At 41.1% G+C, this 9,063-nt stretch overlaps 1 protein-coding gene across 2 annotated transcripts in view; it reads left to right on the forward strand.

Annotated features, from left to right (window-relative positions):
- Positions 1-5,425, forward strand: part of NTRK3 (neurotrophic receptor tyrosine kinase 3) — a 386,619-nt gene extending 381,194 nt beyond the window's left edge. For both annotated transcript variants that reach the window (XM_049707010.1, XM_049707011.1), the window contains one exon: positions 4,367-5,425. The gene's annotated coding sequence lies outside the window, so the exon portion shown is untranslated. The remainder of the gene's footprint in view (positions 1-4,366) is intronic.
- The last annotated feature ends 3,638 nt before the right edge of the window (positions 5,426-9,063 follow it).

Here is a 9,063-nt window from a genome sequence, read left to right on the forward strand (position 1 = left end):
GATTCCCACGAGAAACACATCTGATTGGAAATGAAACCCCTGACAATACATCCTGAGGCCAGATAGCCAAGGTTACAACAGTGATGTCATTTACAGCCACTTAAAAAAATCCCAGCTGTTTGTGACACCAACCACTATTTGCAATGGTGACTAGTTGGTATGTTGAATCTTTCAAATGTGATTTCCTGTAGATCTCCAAGAAATGATCAGGTGTGATGCAACTGACTAAATGCTGTGCATGCTTCCTTTTTTTTTTTTAATTTCTTACTCCAGAGAGAAATCAGAATAACACTGAGTAACTGAAATCCCAAGAAATTCACAAATCTTTTGCTCAAGTTCAGACTATCTCAGCTTCCCTTTTCTCTTTTTACCTGGGGCTCAATTTTTGTTTTTCTTAGATAGAAAAGCAACACTTTTGCTCTGAAACTCTGTCCCAGTGATTTTCCCCCTGCAGCTGTCCAGCAGACAGAAAGCATTCTAGCTTTCTTTGAAATGAGAGTCCAAACTGGGTTATGACTAGGATTTTAAATTGTGATGTGAGATTGGAGAAGTCAAGCTGGTTCAGGGTGATGTTCCATAATTCATTCTGATAATCCCAAGGAGATGACCGCCCTCACAGCACTGTTTAAGGCCTTCCTTGAACAAGCCATTTCCCTATGTAATTTCTTAGGGACAAGACTTGATTATTTAAGGATTTCAGAGATATCATATGAGAAATAACTCACCGGATATGGAAAATTTGATTTAATATATTAACAGGAGCAACAAGAACTTGTTTTAATGCTTTTTTTCTTCCCTCTCTCTGAGAATTTAGCCTTTCTTGAGACCATTGGGCTATTTCCTTTCCAAGGCTGGAAAAGACTGATTATAGTTCATGTCTACAGCAAAGGCTCCCCCAAGCCCATTGCAGTTGGAAGCAGCCCAAAACAATGCATGTTAATCTTTTGTTACCCTACAGAATCAAGGACTTTTCTTGGTCATTTATGTGGGCCAAGGCAGGTGAGTTCAAGGGTATGTCAAAATAAAATGAAAAGAAAGCAAGTTGGGACAAGAAATTCTGTTTGAATTTGAGAGAAAACAGTAGCCCTGCTCTCTCTGGCAAAGATTCGTGTACTGTTAAGGGAAGAATCACGTTCGCTTCTCAAGTAGGTTTTACTTTCTGAGATTTCCTGTGTGTGTGTGTGTGTGTGTGTGTGTGTGTGTGTGTGTGTGTGTGTGTTGGCTGGGAGGGGAGCTGGGAACGTTAGGAAGTAGTTGTTTACAAGTTTAGATTTTCTCTTGAGCATAGTAAAAGTTCTGCTCAGTTTCTCAGAATGTGACAATGAAATTAGGGGTGGAGACGAATTCAGAGACCCATATTTCAGTATATGGTAAATTTTTACCCAAATACTTCTTTCAGAAACATTTAGTCCTAGCAAACCAAATCAATCCTATGTCTGCAAAGGTATCAGGAAAAGGAATCAGTCAGTAAGCATTTTCTGTAGACCTCAATGCTGCATCCACTTATAGGCTTCTTTTCTAAGAGTTTGGGGTCCTTGACTCATATGAGAGAATATACCAGTAGGTCCTGAATGGGGAGGCGGTTTGGATGAGCTACCCCACTGGTATTATGACAATGCATTAACTCTGTCCTACAGGAAAACTAGGGTCACTTTAGGGCTGCTTTCATTTGGAATGGCATAAGAAAAGAGGCTTTTAAAACACGTTTTGAGTACTGTCACCCAAAGTCAGCCTCTGTTGAAAGAGTTTTCAGTTTGATAGGCAGAATTTCTCACTTCTCCCATCTGTCAGTGATTTTGGGGTATCTGTTTTCAGCACCAGGGACAGCAAACACCTCCCTCAATTGAACCAATGACTGCTAGCCTGATTGAACTGCCAGTCAAGAAAGGGTGGGGTTTTTCTTTTACTTCCATCCTTTGGGACCTCAAGCTGGAAGACTTTATTCTTAAGTTCAGGTGCCTACACCTTTTATTAATTTCCAAGCCTGTTTGTGTCACGTTCTCAATCTGCTAACAAATAATGGGTGTTGGACTAACGTGCCCAGGTCTTTTGGCTCAAAGCAGTGGAAAGAAAGACACTTAGACATCAGTGGAGGACACACTTTGGCACAGGGACCCACTGCAATAAGTCTTCGCAAGGCACCATGGACTTGTGAACTCCCAAATGGAGGATAGTTTATTGGCAATCACTTTGAAAAAAAATTTTCTGCACATTTCCCACAAAGTACAAGTCTATGTTTTACTCCATGTGCATTTGGAGGCAGTATTTCACAGGAGTTGAGCAGGAGCTATGAGCTTTGGGGACAGAAAAGGGCCCAGTGATGCTGTTGTTAGCATTTTGAAGACTCAGAGTGGGGCACAGCTTTGAATGCCAGCAGTCACCCTTCAAGCCTGAATGCTGTTCAGCAGCTAACTTAGCCTTAAACAATCATAGTAAAAATGCAAATGGCTCCTTAAGGCCTCGGTCAGGCTAGACTGAAGGGTTGCACTGAGAAAATGCACAGCAGAAGCACATTTTGTCTCTTTGCTTTGTGATGGGACAGTTGTCATACAGCACAATCATACATAGATGTCATTTTAGAGACAACATTGCTTTCTCTTAACTAACTGGCAGCATTTGCCTCACTCATGTCAGGATGGACACTGTACTGGGAAGGCGAGAGAGTCACTGAGGATTTCACCTTAAATACTGTCTTCTATTTCACAGATGTTAGATAAATTCCACTTCACTTGCCTCTGAACCATCCAGTCCAAGGCTTTGAACACTCCACCATACTCTCTCCTCCACTTTCTCCCCCTCTCTTCAGTGTTGCTTTGCATGATTCATAACACTTAGTAGTGTAAAAGTATAAAGGATTTTTTCTAAGGTTAAGTGAGGTGGTAGAACCACAGCCAGATCTCAGAGGAGCGAGTTCAATGGAGCTGTGAGTTGGAACTTTGAATGGGTCTGAGGAAAAGAATCCATCCTTTCCCTGCATTCCTTGTCTTCTTGAAGGCATCCCATTCCAGTGCTCACACTTGCCATGCAAAGAAGGCCATGGCCAGAGTTTCTCTTGATTATTTATGTGAGGATGGTGGGAGAGCAGGGTCAAAAATTCTCTACTGGAGTCTTTTAAAATAGAGGAGCTTTGTTTTATATTGAAATCAAAGAGCAACCCTAGCTTAGAAAGAATATGCACATGAATGACCAACCGCTGTAATAGAGTTTAATAAAACAAATTCTTTCCCCTTAAAACAGAGAGGAAGGAGTTGTAGATGGACTGGTAGGAAACAAATGATCCATTGGTCAGGGAGGAAGGTGGTCTGAGATGGAGATACAGAAGTAGTCAGCTTTACAAATAGAGGTATGCCCAGGGCAGCCTCAGGAGAGAACAGGCCAGAGAAAAAACTCCTATAGAGGTTCTCAGTACTTTTTCTGCAAAATTCCTAAAATTTCCAAGGGCACTTCTAGCCCTCTGCCTCCTTAGAGGCGAGCTCAGTGCTACTTCTGGGTTCTTAAGGCAAATGCCCTACAAACACCAAAGTCTTGTATTTTCCACTCTCAGCCGACACTGGCTGTCCAGAGTGGGATTTGCTCCCCTTCCCTATGTGAAAGGGACTTGTTTTCAGTAGAAGTGTCCTTTAAATATCCAGCTAAAGCTGGAGGTAATTTTTTGCATGAATGGCTTTTTACAGCTAGGTCTAAAGCAGAACAAAACTTGTATTAAACTAAGTGCTACTTTACATATCTTATTTCAAGGGAAATGAAGGATTTATTGTGTGTAAATGATGTACACTGATTTGTTTCCTACTGGACATTACATGTCCCTTTATCTTTAGGCTGAGGTTGGGCAGCAAACTTTCAATATCTGGAAAATCAGCTGGTACCTACTTCAGTGCACTAGTTGAAGGAATTTTGCAAATGAAGTTTAGGTGCTCTTGTAACTGATTTCCACCCCCTCCCTAAGCTTTCTGTATTAAATATATGTAAAGTGATTATATCTTGTCTGATTCTGTGGGTTTGTGTGTGTTTCCCAATGTTTGTGTAAAGATAGTAGCCATCTGAAGGGTTCGATGGATTACGGCATCTGCTGAGCAATGCTGTCTATGGCGTGTGGACGTATGATCCATCTAGGCACTTGTTCTGAGGCCAAGTTAATCTTACAGAGTTTAGAAAAGAAACTATGTAGCGTGGCTTGGGAAAAGTTTAATGAAGGATATAATATTGCCAACTCACCATTCATTGGTGGAGACCTTGGCAGCAGCCGAGTTGAGGTGTGCTCAACTGGATTTTACATCATTTATTTTAATCTCAATTGATTGTTCCTCAGGTCTATTTTATGACTTAAAAATATTCCTCCACAATGCTTGTTTCTTTTTTTTCCCAGGCCACTGGAAATTGCTGATCATTCTTGCTTCTCATCATTTGGATCCCAAAGTCGTTGACTTAAAATGGGTGGCTGAGGTTTTAGTGAAACTGGGTTTTACTCATAGTGCCCCTTCCTTGAGGTATTATTTCTTCCATTCTTTTCCTTTCTAACAAATACATCCATTGGCCATGCTAAGTTTATTTGCATCCTGGCAAGTCTTGGGGAGTCAGTTTAGTTAAAGTGATGATTGTATTTTATTTGCCTTTGGAGAAGAGGCTTATCATCTAAGTAAAGTTCTTATGTAAAGGTGTGTTTTATGCAAAAAAAAAAAAAATCCACAAAAACAGATTCTAAATTTGGTAAGATGGTCCCAGAGTAGGGGGATGTATTCTCAGTTAATATTAAGGGATGTGTTGAAAAGGCAAGTGCCCTCCCTTTCTGTATTCCCCAGCCCACCTTTCCTTCCTCCCTAACCTCAAAAGAAAACAGAAAATTATTTTTTTAAATTGTATTAATAATTTATGTTTAATACAAAAGGATGATTTAATGGTATCACCAAAGGTCATTCTCCCATTGTGCATGTCCTTCACTCTTGGCCCTGTACCCATCACCCTGTTCTTCACCCTCACGCTTCCATCCCAAGGCAACGTGTCTTCATTGGAATCTATCAGTGTTGGAGTTCAATGTGGGGACGGAGGTTTAACACCATGACACTAATGGAAACCAACCATTCTTCACTTTCAAATGGTTAATTACTCCAAGAAGGCAAACTCTTTTCTTGGTTTTTGCTTAAAAACATTTTATACATATATATGTATATATGTGTGTGTATGTATGGACATATGTATGTATATGCACATGTACATGTATATATGTATATATCCATCTCCAATATAAATATAGCATATGTGAGAGTTGTAAATACTCCTTGGTCATACTTCTGTCTTCCTCATGCTATCATATCTTCTGTGTTATGTTAACAACTCCATTTATTGACTGATGAAATCGTGTGTAGACCTGTATCCTCCTGACATAGTTTATGTAGGGTATCTTCTCAAATAAAGTATAAAACATCAATGTCCTTGTTTCATTTGTATTCATTATTCAGTAGGGAAGTGTGTTGAATTTAAAGGTAGGTTGAAGTTTGGGAAAGTCCAAATGTGTGCAAAGATTGTGGGATTCAATATCATCTTGAGAGCTGGGACCCTGTTTTGCTGAAGGTCAAATAGCTTGCACAATGCTTAAGGTAGACCCTAAGTTGGATATTGGGTTGAGATGAATGTTTCAAGAAGGACGTACATATATTTATAATTTGAGGCAGGGCACAAGGAAAGGATTGACGACCTCCAGCTCTATGTCATGATGTCCTGTCATTCCACATATGTTGTTACTCAACTTCTTAGTTACAATAATTTTATTTCCTAAGATGGGATAAAATATATTCCCTCGGATTTTTTTTTCCCCCAAAGATTTTATGATTCTTTGGCATAATTACATTAAATCTCGTTTCTAGTCTCTCTTTCTCTCTCCTTCCCCTCCCTCCCTCTCTCTCTCTCTCCACTTCCCAATTTCCCTTCCTTTCCTTTTTTCTTCGTTACAATATATAATGTGTTTCCTTTAATGAGGAAGACTTATTTCCATTAATTTATTTCAAAAACATCAGTGGATTGTCGGGGAGAGACAGGGAGGCACAGGCTGTAATGTCACTCATGAGGGTTCACCAGAGGTGTAGGAAGCTTTAAGGCAGGGTTCCCTGCCTCGTCCCTATTGACATTTTGGACCACAGAATTCTTGGTTGTGGGGTTTGTCATGTGCATTTTCTGATGTTTACCAGCATTTTCATTAGAGCATTAGTACTCCTCCTCTGTCCCCCTCCCAGGTATGTCTACCAGAAATGTCTCCAAACATAGCCAAATGTCCCCTGGGGACGGGGAGGGTGCAAAATTGCCCTGGTTGAGAACCATTGGTATAAGGGTTTAGACATTACCATGCAATGTCACACAGTATTAAAAGAGGAATTTCATTCAGGAAAATCAAGAGCTCCAGGTCGTGCGTGCCCCAGCCCTTTCTAGACCAGCGGCTTGTCTGTACCACGTGGTTAACTTGTCTCCTTCCTCTAAGCACATCTCCCTTCAAAGCCTGTAGCTAAGGATCAAGTTACAACACCATGTTTGGGTTTCAGACAGCAATGGAAATATCTTCCTCATCTCCATATATCAAACACGTTGTTATCACTAGAATACCTGCTCACACCACCTTAAAAAAAGTGTAATTCGTAAAGCTCTGAGTGGGAAGAAACCCAAATAGGCTTTTTGAAGGTTCTATCCCAGTGAAGGAAGTTAGCATACCTAAAGCGCAAAAGACTTTTGTTCTTCAATTGTCCCTTGTAATAAATTACATTTTTCACCGGCCCTTGCCTCCTGGCCACATAAAACTATAAGTTCATGGGAATTCCCTGGCAGTCCAGTAGCTGAGACTCCAGCACTTCCACTACAGGGGGCATAGGTTCAATTTCTGGTCGGGGAACTAAGATCCAGCATGCCACGCAGAACAGCCAAAAATAAAAAATATATATATATAAACTAAAATGCCATTAGAGTTAAAAAAAAATTACAAGTTCATAATTAGGCCCCTTGCAGGCATGGGACAAAAGTCCTCAGTGTATAAACTCTTTTTGATGAGTAGGTGGAACATGCATTAAGTCTTTCCAGACAAGGGCTAATGTTCTCTGTGCAGTGATATGTATATAGTACGTACTTAATAGACATTCGTTGCGTTGAACTGGATTTCTCATTCTCCAAGGCCCAGATCATTTGTACTGAATTCAAAGTGCTACCACTGTGCCTCATGAGCCTCACATGTGAAAATTCTCAGGATCCAGAATTCTGAACCACCTGACAACATGGAAGTTACGAGTAAATCTCTCTCTTCCCCAGCATGTGGCTGCCTTTACATTAGTGTCTTCCTGGGCTGCCTGAAGGCAAAAGTAATGTTTCTCAAAGTAGGAGTTTTAAATGCTCTCTGAAGTCCGGGCCTGGTGGCTTGGCCTATTTATTGCCTAGTCCAGTGATGGCAAATCATGGAAATGCAGTGAGAGACAGCGGGTCCCACGCCACATACATGAAACCCCCACCCTCACCCTCCTGCAGGGGACTACTCCTTCCTACTCCACACAAAGTCCAGGGAGGCCCTGGGGTCTTGCACCTGCACTTCAGAGGGTCCTCACATCCTTCTGACCCATTATTTGGCATTTATTTTGAAAGACAGTTCAAGGACTGGATAAGGTTACAGACTTCTAGGTCTGGAAGGTCCTTGATTAATAATCTCATTCAACTACTTGCCCGAAGCCAGGGTTCTCAGGTAAACAAAAACTGAGACAAACTATTGATAGCATCTTCCAATGCCTGAAGGCATGGTCGATACTATTATCTTATAAAGACAACATGCCCCTAAAAAACCGTCACCCCAGTGGTGACACAAAGAAGCAGTGGTCTAACAGGGAAACTTCAGAAATAGCAGCTGGCCATCCCTGAACCTGAACCTGGAGACTGCCTATCATGGCATTGATCACAGACATGCCAGGAAGGTACTCGTTAGACAAAAGGTAGATTTATCAAACCTGATGTCCTAGGTGAGGGGGTAATTTTTTGGCATGGGTCATGAACATACATATGAGGGAGCTCCCAGGAATTCTACTTGAGCTTCTCAGAACCCATTCCTCTAATGTTTCAGGGCATGGAGGGCACCTTGCCCTGAGCCATGCACTATTCCTTGTTCCTGTTGGGATGCTCAATGTTACTTAGCTATTAACTAGGGAGATGTTCTATTTTAGCCTCTCTTTTCCCCCCATTTCCAAGGTTTGCAATGTTCTCAACTATTCAAATCATCAGTGTAGGGCTCAGCAGAGGGTCTAATTACTGCCCTGCCTGCCACTTGCTGATGAGCTGCAAGGGCCAGGGAATGGCTTTAAAGCAGTTAAGTAGAGAAGAGCAGCTTCTTTGGAAAGTTCTCTGGGAGTTTAGGTCTTATAAGGGAAATCTGGATGGTATAACATGGGAGAGTCACTGGATAAGGCCATCTTCTGACTACAGATCATGGCCAGATACCCATGCCTTAGAGGAAAGCACAGTACTTGTATTACATCAGCCAATCTCTATGAGTGTCTTAATCATAGTCCTTTCTCCTCAGACTTTTGAAAACATTCTTAAGTAGTAGCTCAAGTAGTCTTAGCAGACAAATACTCAACTATAAGGGAGAGAGGCCGTGGAAGAGAAAAGGTGCCAAGACATGGTCATGGACATTCATATTTAAGCCATATGTCACTATTTGTCCAGCAAGCTGTCTGCAAGAGCCCTGAATGAGTTAATTCTTTTAACTAGGACATATGTTAATATTTCTATTGTATAGATGTGCTAATCAAGCCTCAGAGGTTTAGATAACTTGTCCAAGGCTGCCCAGTTACTTGAGGCAGAGGTAGGGTTTGAAACCAGCAGTTGGGTTTAGTACACATCGTCTTAATCACCATCCTATCCTTCCTATCACATGGATTGAAGCTGCTGTCCAAGACCACAATGGAGGGTTGTAATCAAAGAGCAAACAAATAAACAAAAACAATGGGGAAAAAGCAGTTTAGAATATATCACTTTCAGGATAGTCTTTCATTCATTTATTGATGTAATAAATTTAGGAGCAGTCTTCTATTAGAAGTACTATAA

Source organism: Orcinus orca, chromosome 2 (assembly GCF_937001465.1).
Source record: "Orcinus orca chromosome 2, mOrcOrc1.1, whole genome shotgun sequence".
Classification (NCBI taxonomy): domain Eukaryota; kingdom Metazoa; phylum Chordata; class Mammalia; order Artiodactyla; family Delphinidae; genus Orcinus; species Orcinus orca.